The sequence below is a fragment of the Biomphalaria glabrata genome, chromosome 2 (genome assembly GCF_947242115.1).
Source record: "Biomphalaria glabrata chromosome 2, xgBioGlab47.1, whole genome shotgun sequence".
Classification (NCBI taxonomy): Eukaryota; Metazoa; Mollusca; class Gastropoda; family Planorbidae; genus Biomphalaria; species Biomphalaria glabrata.
The window spans coordinates 64808107-64827240 of NC_074712.1; the positions used below are offsets into that span (position 1 = coordinate 64808107).

At 34.1% G+C, this 19134-nt stretch overlaps 1 long non-coding RNA gene across 6 annotated transcripts in view; it reads right to left on the reverse strand.

The window, feature by feature from the left end:
• The window catches only part of LOC106072031 (uncharacterized), a 34480-nt gene extending 15839 nt beyond the window's left edge, over positions 1 to 18641 (reverse strand). For 3 of the 6 annotated variants that reach the window (XR_008776729.1, XR_008776728.1, XR_008776726.1), the window contains exons 1-7: positions 18259 to 18638; positions 18061 to 18155; positions 17749 to 17890; positions 17560 to 17654; positions 17148 to 17335; positions 15446 to 15574; positions 14153 to 14328 (exon numbers count right to left, since the gene is read on the reverse strand). This is a non-coding gene — a long non-coding RNA (uncharacterized LOC106072031). Of the gene's footprint in view, positions 1 to 14152; positions 14329 to 15445; positions 15575 to 17147; positions 17336 to 17559; positions 17655 to 17748; positions 17891 to 18060; positions 18156 to 18258 lie in introns of all 6 variants that reach the window. The other 3 variants (XR_008776727.1, XR_008776725.1, XR_008776730.1) reach the window with 2 other exon arrangements.
• Between the last annotated feature and the right edge of the window lie 493 nt (positions 18642 to 19134).

The window sequence follows — 19134 nt, forward strand, 5'->3', positions numbered from 1 at the left end:
TGATTAGTGTGCGCTGCATCACGAGCGGCGATATTTCCTTTGATGGACACGTTCATATGTTCCTTGAGTGTGACTTAATTATTGATTTTTACAAACGTTCAATCAGAATATAAATGAAGACGTCTAACACAGTTATACATCCGTATGAATTTCCTTTTCTAAGCACTCAAAGAATGATTTCACTGGGAATTGCAAATACATTTTGATCACCACATTAAGTGCAGAGGTCAAAGACCTGCTAATTAGCACACATTTGTACACAAATGTTTGTAGATATCCTCATTACAATTCAATAAAGTTGTTACAAAACCTCACTGGTTACATCACTTCACAGTGTCTCAATGGATAGGGTAGAGATGAGCGTGATACAAACGACAATCCCAACTGTTCCTGCACAATCATCATATATCTGATGGCTTATATTTTCATCCTTTTTTTTTTAACTCTTGTTTTGCAAACGTGCATCAGTTGAATAGTTGGAGCCCAATAAAAAGTTTCATGCTTGCTTTTTTCACTGACTCCTGTTTTGAGCTTGTTGACCTACAGCTTCATTTTGATGAACTGACTGTAACAATATTTTTGATGACGTCGTGTTCAAGCTATTGAAGGTGGTCTACAAGCATCCGGTTTGAGGGCTGAATCAGCCTCACAAACTTCGCACTCAACTAATGTCGAGTGAGTTGAATCAGCGTCAAAGCTTGCACTCAACTAATTATGTCCCAACTATTATTCAACTGAGCCGAAATAACCGGTTATTTTACAAACTCATTCTTCTTTGTTGTTTTTTTGAATGCCTTTTAACATTCCAAGTTATGATGATGCTTTGTCCAAGGCATTGTAGCACGTGAAAAAAATGCAAAACAAGAAAAAGGATGTGCACTGTTGGGTTGTCTACAAATGCACAGACATAACCAACAATTTCGTCTTGGATCAACAATTCAATTGATGACAATATTACTACATCTAGTCCTCAGCTAAAAATCCTCAATTTTTCAAAAATGAATACAATATCCTTTCCTATAAGTACGAAGATGGTCATGGAGACCGATCTTCTTTGAAAAAAAATCCTCAACTACATCCTTTAAACATGAAGATGGCTAAAGAGCCCAGTCTTCACTTTTAAAATTCCTCCATTAATCATTCCTATGAACACAAAGATGGCTAAGGAGTCCAGTCTTCGCTTTTAAAATTCCTCCATTAATCATTCCTATGAACACGAAGATGGCTAAGGAGTCCAGTCTTCGCTTTTAAAAGTCCTCCATTAATCATTCCTATAAACACGAAGATGGCTAAAGAGTCCAGTCTTCGCTTTTGAAAAGTCCTAAGCTAAACATAGTAATGTCATCAATTAAATGTGTTTTCTCCGCAACTATTTAGTTGGTCTGCAAGTGCAAATGTTGATTAGTGTGCGCTGCATCACGAGCGGCGATATTTCCTTTGATGGACACGTTCATATGTTCCTTGAGTGTGACTTAATTATTGATTTTTACAAACGTTCAATCAGAATATAAATGAAGACGTCTAACACAGTTATACATCCGTATGAATTTCCTTTTCTAAGCACTCAAAGAATGATTTCACTGGGAATTGCAAATACATTTTGATCACCACATTAAGTGCAGAGGTCAAAGACCTGCTAATTAGCACACATTTGTACACAAATGTTTGTAGATATCCTCATTACAATTCAATAAAGTTGTTACAAAACCTCACTGGTTACATCACTTCACAGTGTCTCAATGGATAGGGTAGAGATGAGCGTGATACAAACGACAATCCCAACTGTTCCTGCACAATCATCATATATCTGATGGCTTATATTTTCATCCTTTTTTTTTTAACTCTTGTTTTGCAAACGTGCATCAGTTGAATAGTTGGAGCCCAATAAAAAGTTTCATGCTTGCTTTTTTCACTGACTCCTGTTTTGAGCTTGTTGACCTACAGCTTCATTTTGATGAACTGACTGTAACAATATTTTTGATGACGTCGTGTTCAAGCTATTGAAGGTGGTCTACAAGCATCCGGTTTGAGGGCTGAATCAGCCTCACAAACTTCGCACTCAACTAATGTCGAGTGAGTTGAATCAGCGTCAAAGCTTGCACTCAACTAATTATGTCCCAACTATTATTCAACTGAGCCGAAATAACCGGTTATTTTACAAACTCATTCTTCTTTGTTGTTTTTTTGAATGCCTTTTAACATTCCAAGTTATGATGATGCTTTGTCCAAGGCATTGTAGCACGTGAAAAAAATGCAAAACAAGAAAAAGGATGTGCACTGTTGGGTTGTCTACAAATGCACAGACATAACCAACAATTTCGTCTTGGATCAACAATTCAATTGATGACAATATTACTACATCTAGTCCTCAGCTAAAAATCCTCAATTTTTCAAAAATGAATACAATATCCTTTCCTATAAGTACGAAGATGGTCATGGAGACCGATCTTCTTTGAAAAAAAATCCTCAACTACATCCTTTAAACATGAAGATGGCTAAAGAGCCCAGTCTTCACTTTTAAAATTCCTCCATTAATCATTCCTATGAACACAAAGATGGCTAAGGAGTCCAGTCTTCGCTTTTAAAATTCCTCCATTAATCATTCCTATGAACACGAAGATGGCTAAGGAGTCCAGTCTTCGCTTTTAAAAGTCCTCCATTAATCATTCCTATAAACACGAAGATGGCTAAAGAGTCCAGTCTTCGCTTTTGAAAAGTCCTAAGCTAAACATAGTAATGTCATCAATTAAATGTGTTTTCTCCGCAACTATTTAGTTGGTCTGCAAGTGCAAATGTTGATTAGTGTGCGCTGCATCACGAGCGGCGATATTTCCTTTGATGGACACGTTCATATGTTCCTTGAGTGTGACTTAATTATTGATTTTTACAAACGTTCAATCGGAATATAAATGAAGACGTCTAACACAGTTATACATCCGTATGAATTTCCTTTTCTAAGCACTCAAAGAATGATTTCACTGGGAATTGCAAATACATTTTGATCACCACATTAAGTGCAGAGGTCAAAGACCTGCTAATTAGCACACATTTGTACACAAATGTTTGTAGATATCCTCATTACAATTCAATAAAGTTGTTACAAAACCTCACTGGTTACATCACTTCACAGTGTCTCAATGGATAGGGTAGGGATGAGCGTGATACAAACGACAATCCCAACTGTTCCTGCACAATCATCATATATCTGATGGCTTATATTTTCATCCTTTTTTTTTTAACTCTTGTTTTGCAAACGTGCATCAGTTGAATAGTTGGAGCCCAATAAAAAGTTTCAGGCTTGCTTTTTTCACTGACTCCTGTTTTGAGCTTGTTGACCTACAGCTTCATTTTGATGAACTGACTGTAACAATATTTTTGATGACGTCGTGTTCAAGCTATTGAAGGTGGTCTACAAGCATCCGGTTTGAGGGCTGAATCAGCCTCACAAACTTCGCACTCAACTAATGTCGAGTGAGTTGAATCAGCGTCAAAGCTTGCACTCAACTAATTATGTCCCAACTATTATTCAACTGAGCCGAAATAACCGGTTATTTTACAAACTCATTCTTCTTTGTTGTTTTTTTGAATGCCTTTTAACATTCCAAGTTATGATGATGCTTTGTCCAAGGCATTGTAGCACGTGAAAAAAATGCAAAACAAGAAAAAGGATGTGCACTGTTGGGTTGTCTACAAATGCACAGACATAACCAACAATTTCGTCTTGGATCAACAATTCAATTGATGACAATATTACTACATCTAGTCCTCAGCTAAAAATCCTCAATTTTTCAAAAATGAATACAATATCCTTTCCTATAAGTACGAAGATGGTCATGGAGACCGATCTTCTTTGAAAAAAAATCCTCAACTACATCCTTTAAACATGAAGATGGCTAAAGAGCCCAGTCTTCACTTTTAAAATTCCTCCATTAATCATTCCTATGAACACAAAGATGGCTAAGGAGTCCAGTCTTCGCTTTTAAAATTCCTCCATTAATCATTCCTATGAACACGAAGATGGCTAAGGAGTCCAGTCTTCGCTTTTAAAAGTCCTCCATTAATCATTCCTATAAACACGAAGATGGCTAAAGAGTCCAGTCTTCGCTTTTGAAAAGTCCTAAGCTAAACATAGTAATGTCATCAATTAAATGTGTTTTCTCCGCAACTATTTAGTTGGTCTGCAAGTGCAAATGTTGATTAGTGTGCGCTGCATCACGAGCGGCGATATTTCCTTTGATGGACACGTTCATATGTTCCTTGAGTGTGACTTAATTATTGATTTTTACAAACGTTCAATCAGAATATAAATGAAGACGTCTAACACAGTTATACATCCGTATGAATTTCCTTTTCTAAGCACTCAAAGAATGATTTCACTGGGAATTGCAAATACATTTTGATCACCACATTAAGTGCAGAGGTCAAAGACCTGCTAATTAGCACACATTTGTACACAAATGTTTGTAGATATCCTCATTACAATTCAATAAAGTTGTTACAAAACCTCACTGGTTACATCACTTCACAGTGTCTCAATGGATAGGGTAGAGATGAGCGTGATACAAACGACAATCCCAACTGTTCCTGCACAATCATCATATATCTGATGGCTTATATTTTCATCCTTTTTTTTTTAACTCTTGTTTTGCAAACGTGCATCAGTTGAATAGTTGGAGCCCAATAAAAAGTTTCATGCTTGCTTTTTTCACTGACTCCTGTTTTGAGCTTGTTGACCTACAGCTTCATTTTGATGAACTGACTGTAACAATATTTTTGATGACGTCGTGTTCAAGCTATTGAAGGTGGTCTACAAGCATCCGGTTTGAGGGCTGAATCAGCCTCACAAACTTCGCACTCAACTAATGTCGAGTGAGTTGAATCAGCGTCAAAGCTTGCACTCAACTAATTATGTCCCAACTATTATTCAACTGAGCCGAAATAACCGGTTATTTTACAAACTCATTCTTCTTTGTTGTTTTTTTGAATGCCTTTTAACATTCCAAGTTATGATGATGCTTTGTCCAAGGCATTGTAGCACGTGAAAAAAATGCAAAACAAGAAAAAGGATGTGCACTGTTGGGTTGTCTACAAATGCACAGACATAACCAACAATTTCGTCTTGGATCAACAATTCAATTGATGACAATATTACTACATCTAGTCCTCAGCTAAAAATCCTCAATTTTTCAAAAATGAATACAATATCCTTTCCTATAAGTACGAAGATGGTCATGGAGACCGATCTTCTTTGAAAAAAAATCCTCAACTACATCCTTTAAACATGAAGATGGCTAAAGAGCCCAGTCTTCACTTTTAAAATTCCTCCATTAATCATTCCTATGAACACAAAGATGGCTAAGGAGTCCAGTCTTCGCTTTTAAAATTCCTCCATTAATCATTCCTATGAACACGAAGATGGCTAAGGAGTCCAGTCTTCGCTTTTAAAAGTCCTCCATTAATCATTCCTATAAACACGAAGATGGCTAAAGAGTCCAGTCTTCGCTTTTGAAAAGTCCTAAGCTAAACATAGTAATGTCATCAATTAAATGTGTTTTCTCCGCAACTATTTAGTTGGTCTGCAAGTGCAAATGTTGATTAGTGTGCGCTGCATCACGAGCGGCGATATTTCCTTTGATGGACACGTTCATATGTTCCTTGAGTGTGACTTAATTATTGATTTTTACAAACGTTCAATCGGAATATAAATGAAGACGTCTAACACAGTTATACATCCGTATGAATTTCCTTTTCTAAGCACTCAAAGAATGATTTCACTGGGAATTGCAAATACATTTTGATCACCACATTAAGTGCAGAGGTCAAAGACCTGCTAATTAGCACACATTTGTACACAAATGTTTGTAGATATCCTCATTACAATTCAATAAAGTTGTTACAAAACCTCACTGGTTACATCACTTCACAGTGTCTCAATGGATAGGGTAGGGATGAGCGTGATACAAACGACAATCCCAACTGTTCCTGCACAATCATCATATATCTGATGGCTTATATTTTCATCCTTTTTTTTTTAACTCTTGTTTTGCAAACGTGCATCAGTTGAATAGTTGGAGCCCAATAAAAAGTTTCAGGCTTGCTTTTTTCACTGACTCCTGTTTTGAGCTTGTTGACCTACAGCTTCATTTTGATGAACTGACTGTAACAATATTTTTGATGACGTCGTGTTCAAGCTATTGAAGGTGGTCTACAAGCATCCGGTTTGAGGGCTGAATCAGCCTCACAAACTTCGCACTCAACTAATGTCGAGTGAGTTGAATCAGCGTCAAAGCTTGCACTCAACTAATTATGTCCCAACTATTATTCAACTGAGCCGAAATAACCGGTTATTTTACAAACTCATTCTTCTTTGTTGTTTTTTTGAATGCCTTTTAACATTCCAAGTTATGATGATGCTTTGTCCAAGGCATTGTAGCACGTGAAAAAATGCAAAACAAGAAAAAGGATGTGCACTGTTGGGTTGTCTACAAATGCACAGACATAACCAACAATTTTGTCTTGGATCAACAATTCAATTGATGACAATATTACTACATCTAGTCCTCAGCTAAAAATCCTCAATTTTTCAAAAATGAATACAATATCCTGTCCTATAAGTACGAAGATGGTCATGGAGACCGATCTTCTTTGAAAAAAAATCCTCATCTACATCCTTTAAACATGAAGATGGCTAAAGAGCCCAGTCTTCACTTTTAAAATTCCTCCATTAATCATTCCTATGAACACAAAGATGGCTAAGGAGTCCAGTCTTCGCTTTTAAAATTCCTCCATTAATCATTCCTATGAACACGAAGATGGCTAAGGAGTCCAGTCTTCGCTTTTAAAAGTCCTCCATTAATCATTCCTATAAACACGAAGATGGCTAAAGAGTCCAGTCTTCGCTTTTGAAAAGTCCTAAGCTAAACATAGTAATGTCATCAATTAAATGTGTTTTCTCCGCAACTATTTAGTTGGTCTGCAAGTGCAAATGTTGATTAGTGTGCGCTGCATCACGAGCGGCGATATTTCCTTTGATGGACACGTTCATATGTTCCTTGAGTGTGACTTAATTATTGATTTTTACAAACGTTCAATCGGAATATAAATGAAGACGTCTAACACAGTTATACATCCGTATGAATTTCCTTTTCTAAGCACTCAAAGAATGATTTCACTGGGAATTGCAAATACATTTTGATCACCACATTAAGTGCAGAGGTCAAAGACCTGCTAATTAGCACACATTTGTACACAAATGTTTGTAGATATCCTCATTACAATTCAATAAAGTTGTTACAAAACCTCACTGGTTACATCACTTCACAGTGTCTCAATGGATAGGGTAGAGATGAGCGTGATACAAACGACAATCCCAACTGTTCCTGCACAATCATCATATATCTGATGGCTTATATTTTCATCCTTTTTTTTTTAACTCTTGTTTTGCAAACGTGCATCAGTTGAATAGTTGGAGCCCAATAAAAAGTTTCAGGCTTGCTTTTTTCACTGACTCCTGTTTTGAGCTTGTTGACCTACAGCTTCATTTTGATGAACTGACTGTAACAATATTTTTGATGACGTCGTGTTCAAGCTATTGAAGGTGGTCTACAAGCATCCGGTTTGAGGGCTGAATCAGCCTCACAAACTTCGCACTCAACTAATGTTGAGTGAGTTGAATCAGTGTCAAAGCTTGCACTCAACTAATTATGTCCCAACTATTATTCAACTGAGCCGAAATAACCGGTTATTTTACAAACTCATTCTTCTTTGTTGTTTTTTTTAATGCCTTTTAACATTCCAAGTTATGATGATGCTTTGTCCAAGGCATTGTAGCACGTGAAAAAATGCAAAACAAGAAAAAGGATGTGCACTGTTGGGTTGTCTACAAATGCACAGACATAACCAACAATTTTGTCTTGGATCAACAATTCAATTGATGACAATATTACTACATCTAGTCCTCAGCTAAAAATCCTCAATTTTTCAAAAATGAATACAATATCCTGTCCTATAAGTACGAAGATGGTCATGGAGACCGATCTTCTTTGAAAAAAAATCCTCATCTACATCCTTTAAACATGAAGATGGCTAAAGAGCCCAGTCTTCACTTTTAAAATTCCTCCATTAATCATTCCTATGAACACAAAGATGGCTAAGGAGTCCAGTCTTCGCTTTTAAAAATTCCTCCATTAATCATTCCTATGAACACGAAGATGGCTAAAGAGTCCAGTCTTCGCTTTTGAAAAGTCCTAAGCTAAACACAGTAATGTCATCAATTAAATGTGTTTTCTCCGCAACTATTTAGTTGGTCTGCAAGTGCAAATGTTGATTAGTGTGCGCTGCATCACGAGCGGCGATATTTCCTTTGATGGACACGTTCATATGTTCCTTGAGTGTGACTTAATTATTGATTTTTACAAACGTTCAATCGGAATATAAATGAAGACGTCTAACACAGTTATACATCCGTATGAATTTCCTTTTCTAAGCACTCAAAGAATGATTTCACTGGGAATTGCAAATACATTTTGATCACCACATTAATTGCAGAGGTCAAAGACCTGCTAATTAGCACACATTTGTACACAAATGTTTGTAGATATCCTCATTACAATTCAATAAAGTTGTTACAAAACCTCACTGGTTACATCACTTCACAGTGTCTCAATGGATAGGGTAGAGATGAGCGTGATACAAACGACAATCCCAACTGTTCCTGCACAATCATCATATATCTGATGGCTTATATTTTCATCCTTTTTTTTTTAACTCTTGTTTTGCAAACGTGCATCAGTTGAATAGTTGGAGCCCAATAAAAAGTTTCAGGCTTGCTTTTTTCACTGACTCCTGTTTTGAGCTTGTTGACCTACAGCTTCATTTTGATGAACTGACTGTAACAATATTTTTGATGACGTCGTGTTCAAGCTATTGAAGGTGGTCTACAAGCATCCGGTTTGAGGGCTGAATCAGCCTCACAAACTTCGCACTCAACTAATGTTGAGTGAGTTGAATCAGCGTCAAAGCTTGCACTCAACTAATTATGTCCCAACTATTATTCAACTGAGCCGAAATAACCGGTTATTTTACAAACTCATTCTTCTTTGTTGTTTTTTTGAATGCCTTTTAACATTCCAAGTTATGATGATGCTTTGTCCAAGGCATTGTAGCACGTGAAAAAAATGCAAAACAAGAAAAAGGATGTGCACTGTTGGGTTGTCTACAAATGCACAGACATAACCAACAATTACGTCTTGGATCAACAAGTCAATTGATGACAATATTACTACATCTAGTCCTCAGCTAAAAATCCTCAATTTTTCAAAAATGAATACAATATCCTTTCCTATAAGTACGAAGATGGTCATGGAGACCGATCTTCTTTGAAAAAAAATCCTCAACTACATCCTTTAAACATGAAGATGGCTAAAGAGCCCAGTCTTCACTTTTAAAATTCCTCCATTAATCATTCCTATGAACACAAAGATGGCTAAGGAGTCCAGTCTTCGCTTTTAAAATTCCTCCATTAATCATTCCTATGAACACGAAGATGGCTAAGGAGTCCAGTCTTCGCTTTTAAAAGTCCTCCATTAATCATTCCTATAAACACGAAGATGGCTAAAGAGTCCAGTCTTCGCTTTTGAAAAGTCCTAAGCTAAACATAGTAATGTCATCAATTAAATGTGTTTTCTCCGCAACTATTTAGTTGGTCTGCAAGTGCAAATGTTGATTAGTGTGCGCTGCATCACGAGCGGCGATATTTCCTTTGATGGACACGTTCATATGTTCCTTGAGTGTGACTTAATTATTGATTTTTACAAACGTTCAATCGGAATATAAATGAAGACGTCTAACACAGTTATACATCCGTATGAATTTCCTTTTCTAAGCACTCAAAGAATGATTTCACTGGGAATTGCAAATACATTTTGATCACCACATTAAGTGCAGAGGTCAAAGACCTGCTAATTAGCACACATTTGTACACAAATGTTTGTAGATATCCTCATTACAATTCAATAAAGTTGTTACAAAACCTCACTGGTTACATCACTTCACAGTGTCTCAATGGATAGGGTAGAGATGAGCGTGATACAAACGACAATCCCAACTGTTCCTGCACAATCATCATATATCTGATGGCTTATATTTTCATCCTTTTTTTTTTAACTCTTGTTTTGCAAACGTGCATCAGTTGAATAGTTGGAGCCCAATAAAAAGTTTCATGCTTGCTTTTTTCACTGACTCCTGTTTTGAGCTTGTTGACCTACAGCTTCATTTTGATGAACTGACTGTAACAATATTTTTGATGACGTCGTGTTCAAGCTATTGAAGGTGGTCTACAAGCATCCGGTTTGAGGGCTGAATCAGCCTCACAAACTTCGCACTCAACTAATGTCGAGTGAGTTGAATCAGCGTCAAAGCTTGCACTCAACTAATTATGTCCCAACTATTATTCAACTGAGCCGAAATAACCGGTTATTTTACAAACTCATTCTTCTTTGTTGTTTTTTTGAATGCCTTTTAACATTCCAAGTTATGATGATGCTTTGTCCAAGGCATTGTAGCACGTGAAAAAATGCAAAACAAGAAAAAGGATGTGCACTGTTGGGTTGTCTACAAATGCACAGACATAACCAACAATTTTGTCTTGGATCAACAATTCAATTGATGACAATATTACTACATCTAGTCCTCAGCTAAAAATCCTCAATTTTTCAAAAATGAATACAATATCCTGTCCTATAAGTACGAAGATGGTCATGGAGACCGATCTTCTTTGAAAAAAAATCCTCATCTACATCCTTTAAACATGAAGATGGCTAAAGAGCCCAGTCTTCACTTTTAAAATTCCTCCATTAATCATTCCTATGAACACAAAGATGGCTAAGGAGTCCAGTCTTCGCTTTTAAAATTCCTCCATTAATCATTCCTATGAACACGAAGATGGCTAAGGAGTCCAGTCTTCGCTTTTAAAAGTCCTCCATTAATCATTCCTATAAACACGAAGATGGCTAAAGAGTCCAGTCTTCGCTTTTGAAAAGTCCTAAGCTAAACATAGTAATGTCATCAATTAAATGTGTTTTCTCCGCAACTATTTAGTTGGTCTGCAAGTGCAAATGTTGATTAGTGTGCGCTGCATCACGAGCGGCAATATTTCCTTTGATGGACACGTTCATATGTTCCTTGAGTGTGACTTAATTATTGATTTTTACAAACGTTCAATCGGAATATAAATGAAGACGTCTAACACAGTTATACATCCGTATGAATTTCCTTTTCTAAGCACTCAAAGAATGATTTCACTGGGAATTGCAAATACATTTTGATCACCACATTAAGTGCAGAGGTCAAAGACCTGCTAATTAGCACACATTTGTACACAAATGTTTGTAGATATCCTCATTACAATTCAATAAAGTTGTTACAAAACCTCACTGGTTACATCACTTCACAGTGTCTCAATGGATAGGGTAGAGATGAGCGTGATACAAACGACAATCCCAACTGTTCCTGCACAATCATCATATATCTGATGGCTTATATTTTCATCCTTTTTTTTTAACTCTTGTTTTGCAAACGTGCATCAGTTGAATAGTTGGAGCCCAATAAAAAGTTTCAGGCTTGCTTTTTTCACTGACTCCTGTTTTGAGCTTGTTGACCTACAGCTTCATTTTGATGAACTGACTGTAACAATATTTTTGATGACGTCGTGTTCAAGCTATTGAAGGTGGTCTACAAGCATCCGGTTTGAGGGCTGAATCAGCCTCACAAACTTCGCACTCAACTAATGTCGAGTGAGTTGAATCAGTGTCAAAGCTTGCACTCAACTAATTATGTCCCAACTATTATTCAACTGAGCCGAAATAACCGGTTATTTTACAAACTCATTCTTCTTTGTTGTTTTTTTTAATGCCTTTTAACATTCCAAGTTATGATGATGCTTTGTCCAAGGCATTGTAGCACGTGAAAAAATGCAAAACAAGAAAAAGGATGTGCACTGTTGGGTTGTCTACAAATGCACAGACATAACCAACAATTTTGTCTTGGATCAACAATTCAATTGATGACAATATTACTACATCTAGTCCTAAGCTAAAAATCCTCAATTTTTCAAAAATGAATACAATATCCTGTCCTATAAGTACGAAGATGGTCATGGAGACCGATCTTCTTTGAAAAAAAATCCTCATCTACATCCTTTAAACATGAAGATGGCTAAAGAGCCCAGTCTTCACTTTTAAAATTCCTCCATTAATCATTCCTATGAACACAAAGATGGCTAAGGAGTCCAGTCTTCGCTTTTAAAAATTCCTCCATTAATCATTCCTATGAACACGAAGATGGCTAAGAGTCCAGTCTTCGCTTTTAAAAGTCCTCCATTAATCATTCCTATAAACACGAAGATGGCTAAAGAGTCCAGTCTTCGCTTTTGAAAAGTCCTAAGCTAAACACAGTAATGTCATCAATTAAATGTGTTTTCTCCGCAACTATTTAGTTGGTCTGCAAGTGCAAATGTTGATTAGTGTGCGCTGCATCACGAGCGGCGATATTTCCTTTGATGGACACGTTCATATGTTCCTTGAGTGTGACTTAATTATTGATTTTTACAAACGTTCAATCGGAATATAAATGAAGACGTCTAACACAGTTATACATCCGTATGAATTTCTTTTTTAAGCACTCAAAGAATGATTTCACTGGGAATTGCAAACACATTTTGATCACCACATTAAGTGCAGAGGTCAAAGACCTGCTAATTATCACACATTTTTTGTTATATTTATTGTTACAAACGTTCAATTGGAATATAAATGAAGACGTCTAACACAGTTATACATCCGTATGAATTTCTTTTTTAAGCACTCAAAGAATGATTTCACTGTGAATTGCAAATACATCTAGATCACCAGATTAAGTGTAGAGTCTCAATGAATGAGAGATGAGTGTGATACAAATGACAATCCCAAATGTTCCTGCACAATTATATACATGTAATGGATTAAATCTTTTTTTTTTACATTTGTTTTGCGAATGTGCATCAGTTGAATATCTGGAGCCAAATAAATAGATGCATCATGAGCGGCAACATTTCCTTTGGTGGAAACGTTCATACTGATTGTTCATTGAATGGGTTAGGGTTAGGATTTTTTGCATGCAATTGTATCACATGGAATAGTAGATTTTTGTTTTCACATTAACTCCCAACATGAAAATATAATGCACATTTTTCCACACCTTAGAAATGAAACATTTTAAGAGTATTCAAGTCAACTTAATATGTCATTATATTGCACATAATCACAAGAAACCATAAATGTTTTTTTTCACACTATCACACACTGAAGAATTGAAACAGTTTATTTAGTTAAAGATCTACATGAAGTCAAGTCAACTTGTTTATGCAATAGTACATATCACTGTGAATTGGAGATCCTTTTTTTTTTGTCCAATTAAGTACTGGGGTGTTAAGACCATGCACATTAACACATAGTTGCTACAATAGTAACTTTAATCATCCCAATCTCCAGTAACTTGAATCATCCCAATCTCCAAGTGGCAAAGTGAAAGTTGATGGTGATTCACAACTTTTCATTTTTGTGTTTGAATTCCATATTTAGAATACATTACTATTGAATTAATCCAAATGACAAAGAATCCAATTCCATTATTTGTTGAAATATATTTACATTTATACAGTTGGAATTATTTCAGAGCAATGCAGTTTTTCTGAAAAATTTAATAGGAACATCCACATATTTTAACTGAAATTAAAATGGTATATCACTAAGTTTAACAAATGAAAATTCAGTTTACTTTCATAACTAGACACTACTAAAACAAATACAATACAGATTTCTTTAACTAGACAGGTGAACTTACAAGTTGTGTGTGAAGTGTTTGTGAAGTAATTACTGACATCATAATATACAAAACAAATACAGGAACCATGCATACATATACAACTAATGCAGGATATTTAAAGTATCATGCACATACAACATACAACTAATGCAGGATATTTAAATTATCATGCACATACAACATAAAACTAATGCAGGATATTTAAAGTAACATACACAAACAACATACAACTAATGCAGGATCATCACTTTACAAAAAAATAAATGCTGTGAAGTATAAGAATATTTCTTACCTTATTCTTAATATGGCTCCATTTGAAGAAATGGCAGACGAACTTAAGATAAAACATGTTGATCATTTGTAGATCGGTAGAATCTTTTCACAGTGAGAGAGACGTTTAATGTTCCTTCAGTAGCCTTGAAATGTTCATCCTTTTTCCTTGACCTCATGTTTAATTGACCATTTAGTCTATAAGTGAGATAAGAAAAATGCACTGTTTAACAAATACATCACATTTAAATGCATAACCTTTAAATGCAATATTGATAAAATTTCTTTTCATTCAAGAAGAGCTTTTTCTGTCTCAGACCTAATGTTTAAAAAGAATGTGTTTTTTAGTGATGGTCATTTTGTTTTCAAATAATAGTCATACTATCTCACTGTGTGATGGAAAAATAGAAAAGGTTTATGAGACTTCATGGTATTTTAATGTCAATTTTTTTATGTATCTCTCTTTGATAGGAGGTATAGTGGCTGAGCGGTAACACACTTAGCTTATAAAGTTGATGTCCCAGGTTTGAATCCTGATATTTTAAATTTTGGGACCTTTGGGTACGTCAAGATTCTACCCAACTCTAATGGGTACCTGACATTAGTTGGGGAAAGTTAAGGCGGTTGGTTGTTGAGCTGGCCACATTACACCCTGGTTAACTGTGGGCCACAAAACATGACCTTTACATCATCCTTCCTATAGATCGCAAGGTCTGAAAGGGGAACATTTTTTTAAATAAGAAAATCACATTCAACTTTTCATTTGGCTATATACATAAATGTGCCACGAAGAATGAAGCAAATTGCTTATTTTAAATTTTTAGGAAGTAATGCAGTCTAATGTGAGTTCATTAATTTGTGTTTTTAACCCAACAGCTCCATCTTTTAGGTTTTAAAATGCTATCCAATTAAACAAAAGGAGGTAACTAATTTTTTTTTTAAATAATAATTAAATAAATAAGTAAATAATACAAACAAAATAAATAAATTACATAAATAGAAAAATATAGCTAGTTTTAAAATACTTCAAATATCAAAAGTATAAGTACACATTTTAAAAATATCTAATTTCACAAGTAGGCCTTATAAGCTACCCTATCTAGACTTTTATTTAAAATATTTTTAGAAAACAAAAGACTATACAGATCTGGCTTAAGTTTTGTGTTTTGGTTCTAAACTAGCTCTTATTGTCTGAAAGTTTAAGAAACTATTGCTAGGGTCCTAAAAAAATACATCAGAATTAGGCTCCTATTGTAAAAACAATGCATCTTAAAGCAAAAGCTCTTGGGTTATAGTGTAAACAAATATTTATTACCTTGATATGTAGATCACTAGATAAACTTTATGACAATAAAGTTGACAGTGGAGAATCAAGGCATCAGTGAAGAATCAGTGCACAATGATTGAGCCACTAACCTCCAGATCAGTAGCATGTAGAGTCTGTCTTTAAAAAAAAAAAAACTTGAATGTTGAAGCAAATTTACAAATTGAAAGAAAAATGTCAATCTTAAAAAAAAAAAAAAAAAAAAAAAAAAAAAAAAAAAAAGGAAACAGTAACAGCCCTTGCCCAAGTGTATTAATATATATATATATACTAGATATATTTTACCAGCGACCCGCGGGTCTTTATTTGCTTATTACTGTCGATATAGTGTTTTTAAAACATTTAAACGAAATAATAATGTAATAAATAAAGCGAATGTGTAAATGTAAAAATAGTATGAATGAAGCCATCAAATCAAAATAGCTAATCTACTTAAATCCATTTTTTCAAATTAAAACATTTGCTTGTAGGCCTACATATATTTGATTAAAATTTGAAATGAATAGACTTAATTTTGTATGTTCATGTGTTAAAGTATAAAGTAGATCTTGAGGTAGACAAAGATCTAGATCTAGACTAATCTAGAGTTAAAAATTGGCTTTTATAGAGTTCATTCTGTGCTGCGCATGCGTGAACTTTTTTCATGAATGAATATAGGCCTATCTCAACACGGCTACGCAGCTTTAGCGAACAGCAAACGAATGTATTAAAAAAATTTAAATGTTACTTTGATTAAAATATGAAATGAATGGACTATAATTAGTATGTTCATGTGTTAAAGCATAAAACTATCTTTGCTAAAAAAAGTTTTATCATCTTAGAGTTCAATAAGAGTTTTAGACCTAGGCATAGACTATAACGAACTAATGTAAAAATGATTTTGTAACACAAATTTGAAGGTTAATTTTATTAAATAATGAAATAAATAAACTATATTTTGTATTTTCATGTGTCAAAAAAAAAAAAAATAAGTGCAAAGTTTAGTTCTAAAAATTAGATCTAGATCTAAATCCTTTCGATCTTTTCTCATGTCAACATTGTAAACATCGCCTAGATCCATAAAATACTATAGCTGTAATAGAGCTGGTCTTTTTTTTTTTTTTTTTGATGGTCTTAAGTTTGTTTTAGGGCCACAATACATACACTACGGTCTAAGTTGGTACCCAAGGAACATTTCTGCCAAGTTTTATCAAGTTTTTATTTCTATACTGGAACATACATACATACATACGCCAAACATTCTGCTTTATATAATATATATATATATATATATATATTAATAAAATATCAACCTTACAAATCAGAAGGTAAGTTATAAAAATGTATGCACCATTCAAACAGTAAATGTGAAGCAGCTCTTGTGTGGTTGCAACTACACCACCTTATTAAAAGTTCACATTTTGGTCCTAATTTGTTAACTTTAGAAGAAAACATGTAGCTTATAAACCTAAAACTAGAGCAATGTTTGAAAATTTGCTGGCCAAACAACCCATGGTTAACCAATGGCCATATAAACAGTTGAGCTTGACACTATCTGACCCATGATCACTTGGTCTGAAACGAGTACTCTAAAACTAGTACTCTAAAACTAACATTTTATGTTTTTATAACAGATTTTTATATGCTTTTAAAATTATTTTTTTTTTTTACTTTGCTTTAAGATATTTGACTGGTACACTAGAATTCAACTCACCTATTGTTCTTAGAGAATTAACTAAGTAACCTTGGACACAAACTTGATCTCCTTGGCCTGACATATCCAGACTCATGACAGTAAAGTGGGTCACTACCAATGCAAGAAAGGTGTACACACTGTTTGGCAGAGTGACTTGGCAATGAAGACTTGTGTATCATAGGGGTGCACTGCTGATAGCTGATACCCTGAAAACAGTTTGTGATTACATAATCTTATTTGATTGACCTAAATGTGGTAAATTAATAAATGCCTTTTAATATTATATTAGTTATGATGATGCATTGTCCAAGGCTAAGTAATGCATCAAATAACAAAGATAGTTATCTAACAAAATAAATACCTATAGCTTTTAATATTTTCTTCTTTTGTAAAATTTGTTTGGTGAATGAAAATAAAACTTTGTACTCACTGTGTAGCCATCTTCATAGTCTTGAGAAATGAACCAGACAGACCATTAGACATTTGTTGATATGCAGTTCAGGGTTATGCTAACCAAATCTAAGGCTTGACCAAAACACAGAAAATAGTTCAGAATAATGTTTAAAAAATTGGAATAAATTGTTTCAGAATTAACTGTTGAAGAAAAAAAATGTCTTACTTTGGCTTTGAAAGCTTTAATTCATACAAATGCCAAAGAGAAAACTGTAATCATCTGATAGCAGATTACCAAGGAATAGTAGTTGCTTGGATAGGATGACAAATTGGTACTGTTGGCAACAGAATGTTTGCTTGTTAAGATTCTGAAATATGGAAACATCATATACTGAATTAGAATCTCTCTTAAAATACACTATCTCATGATATTAAAATAACATTGTTATATAATAATAGTAAAATAATATATTTAATTTAATTTCCATTATCTTTTTTGTAAAATGTGATTTGAATGAAATTAAAACTTTGTACTCACAGTGAAGCCATCTTCATAGTGTTAAGAGATGAACCAGACAAACCATCAAACATTTGTTGATATGTAGTACAGGAATATGCTAAGCAAATCTGAAGCTTGACCAAAAACACAGAAAAATGTATAACAAGTTATTTTTAACATGCAATGATAAATTATTTTAGAATTAGCAGTTAAAGAAAAGAAAAAATTAAGTCTTACTTTGGCTTTGAAAGCTTTAATTCATAAAAATGCCAAAGAGATAACTGTCATCTGATAGCAGATTACCAAGGAATATTTGTTGCTTGGATGACAAATTGGTACTGTTGGCAGCAGAGAATGTGCACTTGTTAAGCTGATTAAATATGGAAACTTGAACTACAATATCTCTTAAATACACTATCTCATGATATTTAAAATAACATTGTTTCTATGAAAACAATAGTTAAGCCTATAAGTATTGCATGGTTTGACTATGTTAAATAAGATATGAAGGAAAAATACTTGCCCTATAATTAGACTTCCCATGATGTTTACTTCTAGTTTCAATTTCTTCATTCATATATTTACCTGACCTGTCTGTTTACACCTTTGGCTTTTATCTCCCAGGCTAGTAGTTGATTGGTAATCAATACTCAACATCTTGAACTGATTAAAAAAACAACTACAAGGTAAATAAATAATTGTATAATTACACATTAAGATGCAATTATTATCATTTGAATTCAACCAGATATCAAGTAGCTGAGCATTTAAACAAATAAATGGCATCTAATAAAAAATTGCTATTCAAAAGTCTTAGTGAAGATACTGGGATTTTGACTAAGCTTCATAATGAGATAATCCCCAATTGGATCTAGCACTTTAAATATTAAAGTGAAGAAAATTTATTAAAGTTGTTATGTATACATTTGAAACTAATTACCATAAGGCTAAGAGATAACAGAAAACAAATATTCTTAAATTGTTAGGAAAATATTTAAAACATTTTCAATTAGCATGCAATAAAAAAAAAAAAAAAAAAGAAAAATGCAATTAAAATATACAAATACATAGAAAAAAAATATACTTGCTTTGATAGGTCTGTAGTAAGAAACT